The following is a 12,224-nucleotide window of genomic DNA, read 5'->3' as shown; positions in this document are numbered from 1 at the left end:
CAGGCTCGGTAGGTGAAGAACTCGTTTCTGATGTTCTTGGCCCGGATTCGAACCTGTGGACTTTGATGGTAACCTTCACAGTGGAAGACGAGCATCTTACCACTGCGCCAGTCGGGAGCACTCACTGACACTGTCACCCACTCACCCACTCATTCACTCACTCAGGGCCGCAACTGGGGGGGGGGGGTTCAGGTGAGTCTGATGCTTTAACCTCTCTTTCAACATTACAAAGGGGCTCCAAAATGCGTGCTTGCCCCGGCACCTAGTTGCGGCCCTGCAACTCACTTGTTAACTTCACTTGGTCAGTCTTACGGCCATTCAATCACTTACTTGGTCACTCACCCACTCACTTCGTCACTTACACACGGTCAGGGCAGGCGAATTGTGAGGGGCGAAATACCTAGGGTGAAATGTCGAAGGCGAAGGGGGGGGGGGGCAGGAGCGCCGACACGAATAAAACGGTGGGCGGGGGGGGGGCTAAAGTTGGCAGTCATCCTGTATATACGGGCTCAAGCACGTACGCATCAGGGAGGAAGGGATTCCTCTTATGAATATATTACTCCCTTCATTATGAATATATTACTTATTATATATTACCATTATGAATTACATTCTATATTAATTATATATTTGGGGGGGGGGAACTCGGCCTCCTTACGAAATTTATTGGGGAAGGCCCTCAGCCCCCCCCCCCATCGGGTTCCAGAGCCTATGGTAGGAGATCCTTGTAACTGAGCTCAAAGGTGTTTAGTTAGTCATCGATTACGTAATTCCAATTTTGGGAGTGGAGTGGGGGGGGGGGAGAGCCTGGGCCAATGTCCCACTTGCGAATGGCAGAACCATTTAGAGCGCCCATGGATCATGTGTGTGCGAGCTAAACACGCTTAAATCACACAGCATCGAGTACCTTTGGCTCATGAGGGACTATGCAGTAGAATTTAATATCAAGGCCCAGCTTCGACATGCAAATGCGGGCCAATCTCCCTGTTAAAAAGTCTCGCCACAGAGAGCAACAGTCCTCAACAACGATACAATTATTCAATCATCACACTTCAGTCACAGTTAGAAAAATTGATGTACAGTCTTCCCTGCCCGGCCGTACTACACATAACAAGCATTAAACAGAAACAAACTCCACGGTAGGTTCACAACACGTACACACACCTTCCGGCTTGTACCAATTCGTTAGAAATTCCGTAGAGGAATGTGTACGAGATGCATGTACGATTAAGTCGTGCTAGTAATACCCGAGTGGCGCAGTGGTAAGATGCTCGTCTTTCACCATTAAGGTTCCCGTCAAGGTCCATGGGTTCGAATCCCGCCAAAAGAACATCAGAAAAAGTTCATTGCCTATCGAGCCTGGGGCGGTGACCGGTACATGGCGCCTTGATTTCACACCCAAATGCACTAGTTGGAAATTGCCATATGGCGATTTGTTGGTGTGCAGTTAAGTAGTGGGTCAAGACCTGCGAAGTTTCGAAATCGCATGGGTGACGGGAACCAAAGTGCGTTTGATTTTTCAGGTTTATTGGTCAGGTCAGCAACTAGAAACGAAAATTTACTCCGGGACGAAGTTTCCATTTTGGCGCCCACATCCCATAATTTTTTAACGGAAAAAGCTCAGTGTCTTTCCTAGTCCAGCGTCCGGGCACCAGACCCCCCTCCCCCTTTCCCAGCTGCGCTACTGCCAGTGGTAATATATACATTGAGTATATGTTATTTGCCCCTTTCCCCCGGAAAAAGTTGAAATGACGGCCCTGCCTTTCTGTAGACACCATGTACTATTTACGCCATGGTCCCCCCACAAGGAGTGGGCTGACAAGGCTCCCTCCCTGGGGTCTGGGACAATTTTCAGAAATTTCTTGCTTTTCACGCTATAAATTCATCATAAAGGGGCCCCCGTGAAAATCTTGTCGGGGGGCCCGCAAAAGACCCCAGCCTAGGGGCCCTGCTTGAGGATGTGGGGGGGGGCCGTTATTTACACCGTATATTTCATCCCAGACCGCAACTTGATGCTTGATCAGACGGAACAACCACATTTTTTCGCCCCCTTGTAATGTTGAAGGAGAGGTTAAAGAGTGAAATCTGAGCCGCCCCCCCCCAACTCTAGTCTGCACCCCCGTGCCCGAGTGGCGCAGTAGTAAAGATGCTCGTCTTCCACTATGAAGGTTACCATCAAGGTCCATGGGTTTAAATCCGGGCATAGAACATTCGAAGCAAGTTCTTTACCTACCGAGCCTGGGGCGACCAACGATGGATGGAGCCTTCATTTCCCACGCAACTCCACTGGTTGGAAATTGCCGTATGGCGGTATATCACCGGAGTTGGTGTGCGGAGTAGTAGTCTGCACCCCTTCCCCTATCCGCAGGGCCGGATTAAGATGTTTGAAGACCCTAAGCACTTAAATGATTTTGGTGCACCCCCTTATACGTGGGGAGTAATCACCCCTCCAAAAATCCGGGTAATATGGAAAAACTTGGCCTGTCCCGTAAAATACAGGACAATCCTACAATCTTACCCAATTAGCGACCACTCCTGACTCATCGCTGTGGATCCGTGACTGTGTCTAAGGTTGAATATATGATCTGCGGATCACTTTATTTATCTAAAAGCTTTCTCCTACTTTTTTCTAGCTCAAAGTCTTTGATAACATCTTTAAAACTAATGCTACTTACCACATTTGTGTCTATACTTGGTAGAGATGAGCCATCATATATATTTTTACATACTTTAATCGGGGAAATGGACCCTCAATCAAAAAGGGGTTTTTTCCACATTATTTGTTTCTTAACTCAACACATCTTAAATTTTCCTTTCAGTGTTTCGATTCTAGCTTCGAAATCACAATGTTAAATTTGATTGGTTTTACCATCCCCCAAATTCAGCTTGATCTCTATACTTTTCTTGATTAAAAATTTTTCTTATGAAAAATTTGTTAAAAGATTAATTTTTAAAATTATGCAAGATAGAGACATGCATGTCAATTTTACCTTTTTTTTGAATTGCCAAAATGCACGTTTTCGAACTTTTATTTTCATTTTTTATATAGACCATGGATTTTCTATATAGGGTGGCCTCTGTTAATTCGCCCTTCATCTCATCAACTATTTGTCGTAGAGGTAAGGTTCCAATTTGAAAAATGCTAAAAATGTGTCCGGAAACTACTGTGTCAGTTTTGAGAATGGAAATACAGTGTCGCAAAATAAAAAAAATTGATTTTACATGGAGACACCCTGTCCTAAAAAACACAATTAGAAAGTTGTTGCAAATACAAAAATCTGCGAAAAGTTGGGAAAGAATATGTAATGTAAAGGACAAGCCTCTTTCCCTCATTTATGCTGTTCTTTCCCAACTTGTCTCCGATCAGGACCGGACTTGAGGGGAGGGGTGTGAAAGGTGCGGGTGCACCGGGCCGCAAAATTTTAGGGGCCGCAAGTTTTTCAAAAGTAACCTTTTCCTTTCTCGGCTTTGGAAATTTTTGATTAAAATTTAATTTTTTCCCCATTCAACAAAAGTATTATTGATTGTGAAAGGAGGCTTTCCGTTTAAAGCCCCAACAATATTATTTTTAGCGTTATTAGGTATGGCAGTAGCTTATTTCTAAAAGAAAAAAGCGTATGTTATGCAGGTAGTCGCATTCTTTATCCCTTAAAAAAGTTTGGTCTTTCTTTCTACCGTTAAAGAATAACAGGGCTATACAGTCGAATCCCGTTATAACGAACGCCAAGAGACCGGAGGAATCACTTCGTTAAAACAAAATTTCGTAATAAAGAAATTTCAGGTTACCTAGCATTGTTCCTATGTAAACTTATTTGGGGGATTAGAAAAGTGTTCGTTGAAACGAGATTTTCGCTATAACGGTATTCGTTCAATCGCAATTCGACTGTATTAACCAAAAATAAACAACATTCTTAGACCATCAAACGAAAATGAAAACTAGAAAAGATATCTAGCAATTTTTTCCCCTTGAAAATCTCCCCTATCGTTGGAGTTACCATCTGGTCTGCAGGCACCAGTAGTGCGCACAAGGTAAATGTTTGTAGTTTCATTCGGCGATGCTTCCACTATTGATGTTCCATAGTAGATTGTAGCATGGATATCTCTAGGTGATGACTGTCCCGGAGCGAGGCAACTTCGACTGTCCTATGGAGTATTAATTGCATGCCTTCCTGGAAACCTCTGAACTGTCATGTTTCCCTAGGGAGGCTTGAGGTGTTTTCAGTCGTAAACATTACCATCTGAATCATTCTCTCGTATATTCCGGAAGACGGATACACAATATATAAATTCTAAATTTTGACAATTTTTACTACTGAGCTTCCTAAAAAGAAGTAAGACCTTTTTCTCTCTGATTTTTTTTCTCAATCTAGTTATTCACCAACGTTAGAGATATTTTGTTTCATGAACAGAAGCCGGATCTTGAATCCTGCGAACTACACGGCCGCAAAAGGCGCCAACTGAAAGGGGTGATTTTTTTTTATCACCAAAACATCATTCGCTTACACGTGAAAAATGTCCAGAACCGACCAAATTCATGAATAGAGAGTTCATGCATGAAAACATTTAAGAGCACAAATTTCCGAACATTTAGGATGTAGGCTACGTTGCTTACAGCCCCGGTAGTTCATTGCCTACTATTAAATAAATTATATCTGAGGTTTAGGCTGATATTGCAGCTAGTGCTGTTAATATTCGACACAACCTATTCCAGAGCGTCTTTTTGAATTTCGAATTCGAATTTTCAAATATTGAGATTGCAATCTTGGATCTTGTTTGTGGTAAGAAACTCTTGGTTTTAAACAAGTAATAACATTGAAGAAGAGCTCATGTGCAGTGCATCCCACTTACAGCGTTTTCCAAAAACTCATGAAAAACGTTGTTGGTGAGAAAACGTTTTAAACGGGAAATTTCAATAAGTGCTAGTAAAAGTTAGGACATCACAAAAATAAGTCGTACTAAGCGAGAAAACTTTTCAAGTGGGACCGTTAAGCGGAATATGCTGTAGTTATATCTGTCTCGGCTTCATTAGCAGCTGAAGATACCTGCCTTCGTTCCATTCGCCGCAGAAGACCTCTGCCTTGGCTTTATTCGCAGCTGAAGATGCATGTACCTCCGCTCTATTCGGAGCGGAATATTTCTGCCTCCACTCATTTCGCAGTTTAAGATGTCTGTCTCAGCTTTTTTCCCAGCTGAATATTTCTGTCTCAGCTTTTTTCCCAGCTGAATATTTCTGCCTCTGCTCCATTCCCAGCTGAATATTTCTGCCTCTGCTCCATTCGCAGCTGAATATTTCTGCCTCTGCTCCATTCGCAGTTGAAGATATTCACTTCTGCTCCATTCGCAGCAGCTGAAGATGTCTGCCTTTGCTCAGGAACGGATCCAGGGGTGGGGGCGATAGGCAAGAACCGAATAATATTGGAAAATTTTCCTGGGATGATCCAACGAACTTACACAATTCACTTCTCCCGACACATCGACCTGGTTCCGCACCTGGCGGTGCCCATAAAGCCGCGCAGGTCGCACGGCAAAAGAACCGTCCCTAGTTAAGAACACCGATTATAGTATATTTTCTGTATAGTTTTCAACTCTGCTTCAACATTACAACAGGATACCAAAATGCTTGCTTGACACAGCTGACCAAACCTTCTAGTTGTGGCCCCGGGTCTACGATGGTCTTAAGCTGGCCTTGATATACAAATGGGTAGGGGCAGAAAAGAGAAAGGAATCTCTGCCCGTGCGGGATCTATTTTTGGTGCCCCCGATGACGTTTCTCAGCTCAACAAATTTTTTTTACCTTCATACTCGGATTTGGTACCCTTTCCTAGAGAGATGTCAATGTGGCTGCACAGGCCGCACGGCCTCTGTGCGGGCAAAAAAGGTTCGGCCTAGTTTCTTATAATTTTTGTTTTTTTCATACTATAAATTCTTTATCGAGGGACCAGTGAAAAATCTGGTCTCTAAGGCCCCAACAAAGATCCCAGCCTAGCTACCCCTTCTGCAGGACGTGGGTGCGATAAATGTATCCAGTCTTCCCGTTAGGCCAGTACGTCCTATAGATATTGTATCTAGCAAGTAATGAGTCCTGTATATACCGGATGACCAATAGCAGTTTTTCTTGCCTTATTGTAGCATTTGCAGCGAATTACCAATGGCACTAACAATTTTAAGGGAATTAAAATCAATTTAATACTCCAGAATACTTTAAGACATTTCTTAAATCGTAAAAAGTGAATTTTTCCACGCTTCACTATATAGTAATGTGCTGCCATCTAATCTCAAATTTGAAAGTGATTCATGTGGTGATGATGAAGTTTAAAGTGAAAAAACTATATTCTTCATTCCGCTCAGTTCCTTATAAACAAAGCTCATAAACTGAACTGGAAATTTAAACTGAAAAGTTCGGTTATTTTATTTGAGCATAAGGAGACGTCCAAAACAAAGAACCTCTTAATGAGCAGACGACAGACAAGAAGTCAGTTTGTTCGGTTCCCTGCAAGCCAAGCTCACAAACAGAACTGGAAGTTCAAACTGCCAGTTCAGTAATTTTTTCAGGACACAAGGAGACATCCAAAACAAAAGACCTGCACACAAGCAGACGACAGGTAAAATCGTAAAAAGTGAATTTTTTCACACTCCACTTTATAGCAATGTGCTGCCATCTAATCTCAAATTTAAAAGCGACTCATGTGGTGATGATGAAGTTCAAAGAAAAAAAACTATATTCTTCATTCCGCTTAGTTCCTTATAATCATAGCTCATAAACTGAACTGGAAATTCAAACTAAAAGTTCGGTTATTTTATTTGAGAATAAGGAGACGTCCAAAACGAAGAACCTCTTAATGAGCAGACGACAGACGGTTTGTCCGGTTCCCTACAAGCTAAGCTCACAAACAGAACTGAAGGTTCGAACTGCCAGTTCAGTAATCTTTTCAGGACACAAGGAGACACCCAAAACAAGTAACCTGGAGAGAAGCAGACGACAGAGATTCTGAGGCTTGCATCGAGCTTATATTAAGTTCCCGCCTGGCAATTTGCTCATAGAAACGTACAGTTCGGTCTCTAAATATTGGGTTTTAAAGATTAAAAAAAAAATAGAGAACTCATTTAAAGGTGAAAAAAGATTAAATTATTTATTTCATTAATACTAGAATCATTTCTTTCATTAATGTGGAATAATGTCTTTCATTAATTAATGTGGAATAATTTTTCATTAATTAATGTGGAATAATTTTTCATTAATTAATGTGGAATAATTTTTCATTAATTAATGTGGAATAATTTTTCATTAATTAATGTGGAATAATTTCTTTCATCAATTCTGGATGCTTCTTTCATTAATGCTGATATTATTTCTTCCATTAATGCTGAAATTATTTCTTTCATTAATGATGAAATTATTTCTTTCATTAATGCTGAAATTATTTGTTTCATAAATTCTGAAATTATGTCTCATTAATTCTGAAATTATTATTCTCATTAATTCTGGAATTGTCTCTCATTAATTTTGGAATTATCTCTTTTTCATTAATTTTGGAATTATCTCTTTTTCATTAATTTTGGAATTATCTCTTTTTCATTAATTTTGGAATTATCTCTTTTTCATTAATTTTGGAATTATCTCATTTTCATTAATTTTGGAATTATCTCTTTTTCATTAATTTTGGAATTATCTCTTTTTCATTAATTTTGGAATTATCTCTTTTTCATTAATTTTTTATTATATCTTTCATTAATGCTGAAATTATCTCTTTCATTAATTTTCGAATTATCTCTTTCATTAATTTTTTATTATATCTTTCATTAATGCTGAAATTATCTCTTTCATTAATTTCCGAATTATCTCTTTCATTAATTTTCGAATTATCACTTTTATCTACGCTGAAATCATCTCTCATTATTATCTCACATTAATTCTAAAATATTTTCTTTCATTGATTCTGGAATCATTTCTTTCATTTATTGTTTTAAATTCCTGTGGATGCCATAAGAAAAATAACGGGATTGTGTTTGTTTTCAAGAGTCACGTGATGTTCCGACGAAAGAAGTTGGAGGACACCGTTCTCAGCCAATACCTTCTAGAGAGGAATCTTCTGCTCTAGAAGGTATTGTCTCAGCACTGTCAAGGCGGAGATCGTTGACGTCATGCTATCTCCAGTAATATAAGCTGGATGGAGGCTTGATTTATATACTGTTGGTGCTGCCATCTAATCTCGAAATTTCGGGCAACTCATGGGATGATGGAAAATAAAGGGAGAGAGAGTTCTTTTTTTGGTTATTTTTTAGTATAAAATTTTTTTATGAGACGAAAATTTCGGCAACAAAATTCGTACATTTGCAATAATCGATTTTTATGTAGAAAAAATAATTATCTCTTTCCACAAAAAAATTCGGACAATATGGATGATCGAACAAATAAGTGAAAATACGGATTATGTGGTCTTCAGATACGGTTACCAGATTCAAAACTGAAAAAGGAGGACGCCTGGTGCGAACCTTAGGCAGTGCCATTTTAACGTATGCCCCTCCCCAGGCTGTGCCCGAAGGGCCTCAAGAGAAGAGGTGCCTCCGAAAAACGAGACTTAGTTGAATTTTTCAGGTAGGGCCTCCAAAAAATCCCTTGGCTCGGGGCCAAAGTGTGTTAAAGACTTAGAGATTATTAATACGCTTTGCTCGAAGGCCCATGATGCTATTACGACGATCCTGCCTGTTGGCCCAACCCTTGTGGGGGGTCATGGAATTCCAGTACTTGATTCCTTTACTTCTATTAATTTACATTAATTATTACAAAAACAGCAATAAAAAATTCGAAAAATGATCAAAGTTATCGAATTGCAACGTATATTTGCTAAAGAGGTTACGATTCAGACTATCAACGCATTCCTGAAATAATGAAAAAAATGAGTGTAATAGAATGCGTTCTTTGTGAAAAAAAAATTTCCCTTCAAGATTTACGTTCGTAACTCGAAAAGTTTGTAAGTCGGGGAGCAACTACATAAAATATTTTTAGGGGGGGGGGGCGGGGGCACCGCAAAATTGTTTTTTTGCATTGGGCCGCGAAATTCTCCTAAGCCCGGACCTGTCTCCGATTTTCAGGGAATAATGCAGTTAAAAACATGCAATTTGTTTGTTGGGCTCAGAAGAGAAAGGGCAACAACTGTCTAATTGGGGGTTAAAGGAGTGGGGTGGGGGGGGGGAGGAGGGATCGTATAAAAATTTACATTTTTTATTTTGTGTACACTGTATTTTCATCTTCAAAACTCGTACAGGGTGATTTCTGGTCACATTTTGAGAATTTTTAAGATTAGAAACATACGACTACGACGAACGGTTGATGAGATAAAGGCTGTAACAACACTCCAAAGAGAAACCATTGAATGTTAGAATGGCCATAATATTACCAATAGGCAGGGCCGCAAATAGTTGGGGGAGTAGGCGGGTCTGATGCCCCGGGTGCATCACAAAAGGGAGCGCAAATTTCACCATTCAACCTATCCTTCAGCATTACGGGGGGATGCGCCTAAATGAGTGGTTGCCCCGGCTAACCAAGTATCCAGTTGCGGCCCTGCCAGTAGGTATCGCATGTCTGACGAATCACCGTTGTATTGGATATTTTTTCTTTTAAATACAGTCTCAAGTTTATAATTTACACCTGGTAGCATTTCTTTTACTTTTATAGATCAAACTACACAGTTGATCTACTAATGACCCATAAAAATCATGTCCTTATTCTGTAGAACTTGTTTTACTGCATGGGCCCATCTGAGCACTTCTGGCACCGGGGTGTCAAGTGACAATTAGATCTGGTTCCGATTTTCAAGAGTAAATATGCAAATAGCTAGGTAAAGTAGTACCTCTCTCAGAAAAATCGCTTTGTATGTGGGCGTATGACAATGTTAAGACAGCCCTGGGTGTACTTTATGAAAATTGTGAAAAGCTAATCAAAAACTCAGCAAAATAATGTGGTCTAGGTTGCAATATTATTAGTTTCTCGTTTTTTGTGATAATGATCTTCAACTATACAATGAAGTGTTCTTAAAATTTTAGGATCTTCTATCGGATGATCGATGTTGTATATTAAAAAAAATACCATTTGATATCTTTTTCTGATGCCCCTTTAGTACTGATACCCTAAGCACGTGCTTATTTTGCTTAATGGTTAATCCGGCTTTGCCTATCCCTCAGTTGCAGCCCTGATTTAATGAGATAAAAACGCTTGAAATGTATCAATTTTCTGTACATGATGTTATACACTCAGAGGATTTCTGCAAAGTCATACGCTAGTATGGTTGGTCATGGTCACCACAAGGGCAGGGCTGACAAGGCCCGGAACGATTCTTATAATTTTTTGTTTTTTTCCACACTATGAATTCACTATAGAGGAGCCACGTCAAAGATCCTGCCTAGGGACGCGGCTGCAGTAGTGGGGAGGCATGAGTGTGGTAATCTTTGTTCCATCACTTTTTCATGAATGACAGTATTATCTCAGTGTCGAGGGCGCTGGCAAGGATTGCAAATGAAGTTGTGAAACCTCAGAACGTCGTTTAGGTGTCTATCGACCCGAATAGTAGTTTATTTACGGGGGGCTAAGCGGGCTATAGCCCAGAGCGGCAAATTCTGAGGGGCGGCAAATTTTGGAGCATAGAAAGAGGGAAGAGAAAAAAAGATTATTTTTTTAAATTCACGTTTCGTAAACGTGTGGAAGTGACATGTGATTTCTATAGTAAATAATATATAATTAATAAACTGTATTGTTTATTTTTATTTGTTTGTAATTTTTACACAGAGACTGCCGTTGAAGTAAAAAAAAAAGTATGATTAATCTTCGTATTTACGGTGTTATTCGCCACCTTCCCAAATAGTATTGTCACTCTTAATGCAGCTTTGGTGTTAAGTGACTATAAATCGAATGGATGAATTCGATTACAATACGATTTTATTAAACCTGTTTGGGAACCGAAATGGGATGAAGCTGGCCAATCCAGAACAACATCCGTTTGCAGTCCCTAATTCGAATATAAAGAAATCATGGTACAGAAAGGTAGGCGGGGTCACGCGATTCCGTTTACTGGTCCAATAAGGACAGCTCTCCTCATGTGACGTTTTCTTGAAAACAAAAAAAGGGAACTAATTTGGAGCTTGGCATAACCCACATTTTTATGAATTGTATACAGTGTTACAAAACACTACATTCAGTTATAAACGCAGGATCAAGAAAAACGGAAAAAAGCTGCTATTCATTGTACACTTTCCTGACAAAAACAAAGTAAGCAAATATCAAATATAGATATTCATTTCTGATAAGTTCATACATTTTGTATTTTATGAGAGTTTTGTTTAAATGTCAATTTATGAACAATACCCATGATTCAATCTTAGGTAATTTGGAATCCTCTGTAATATACTTGTAGTCAATAAGGTGGATAAGACTCATATTTTTTTTGTATGGCACATCGATAAATTGAAAAAAGTTTGAGCTAGTGCTCATTCAAGAAATTAAAGTAAAAAAGAGGGAATATTTATTGTATTTTGGATGCAAAACCACATGAAGTTGACTCACATCCGGGTCTTAATACAGGGATAGGGGGCCGTTCAAGTATTACGTAAGCAAATTTTTAGCCATTTTTGACCCCCCCCCCCTGTCAGCAAAATTTCCTCACCAGCTCTGCCCCTCTGAATCCAACTCATATTTTCATAAAGGGTGGTTGATGACGTAAGCATTATCCAACCCCCCCCCCCATCGATGATTACGTAATAGTTTAACGGCCCCTAACAGTTGAATCATGTTTTTTTTGTATTTTATATCGTCCTGCCTTACTTGCTTTTCAGATGTGTAACAAGCATGGCAGATGAACAGTTTACATTTGCAGTTAAATATTTCCATACATCAGAGAGATAATTGACACCATGTGCCAAAAGGGAAATTTTACAAGAGAGCAGTATGTGTTTAAAGTGTTTTTAAAGTGAACATCTCCGTTGTTTATTGAAATAGGACTTGATGTTCTATTCCTATCTGTACCACTGTAACGAAAATGCAGCAAATTAATAGCGTTATTTCAGTATTGACGGAAATGGACATGGTGCCTTTTACATATACACAATTTTAATTGCTATGTTATATTAATACCCTTATTTCAGGAACGAGCATCACGTTGCTTACGTTACAATTTTGAAGAAGTGTGTGTATTTCATTATTTCCAAATACACTTTAGAGCGTGCGGTTAAAG

Source organism: Pholcus phalangioides, unplaced genomic scaffold, assembly GCF_987345545.1.
Source record: "Pholcus phalangioides strain wild (caught in Gottingen) unplaced genomic scaffold, Ppha-v1.0 ptg000014l_1, whole genome shotgun sequence".
Lineage (NCBI taxonomy): Eukaryota > Metazoa > Arthropoda > Arachnida > Araneae > Pholcidae > Pholcus > Pholcus phalangioides.
Note: the sequence above shows the minus strand (reverse complement) of the source record.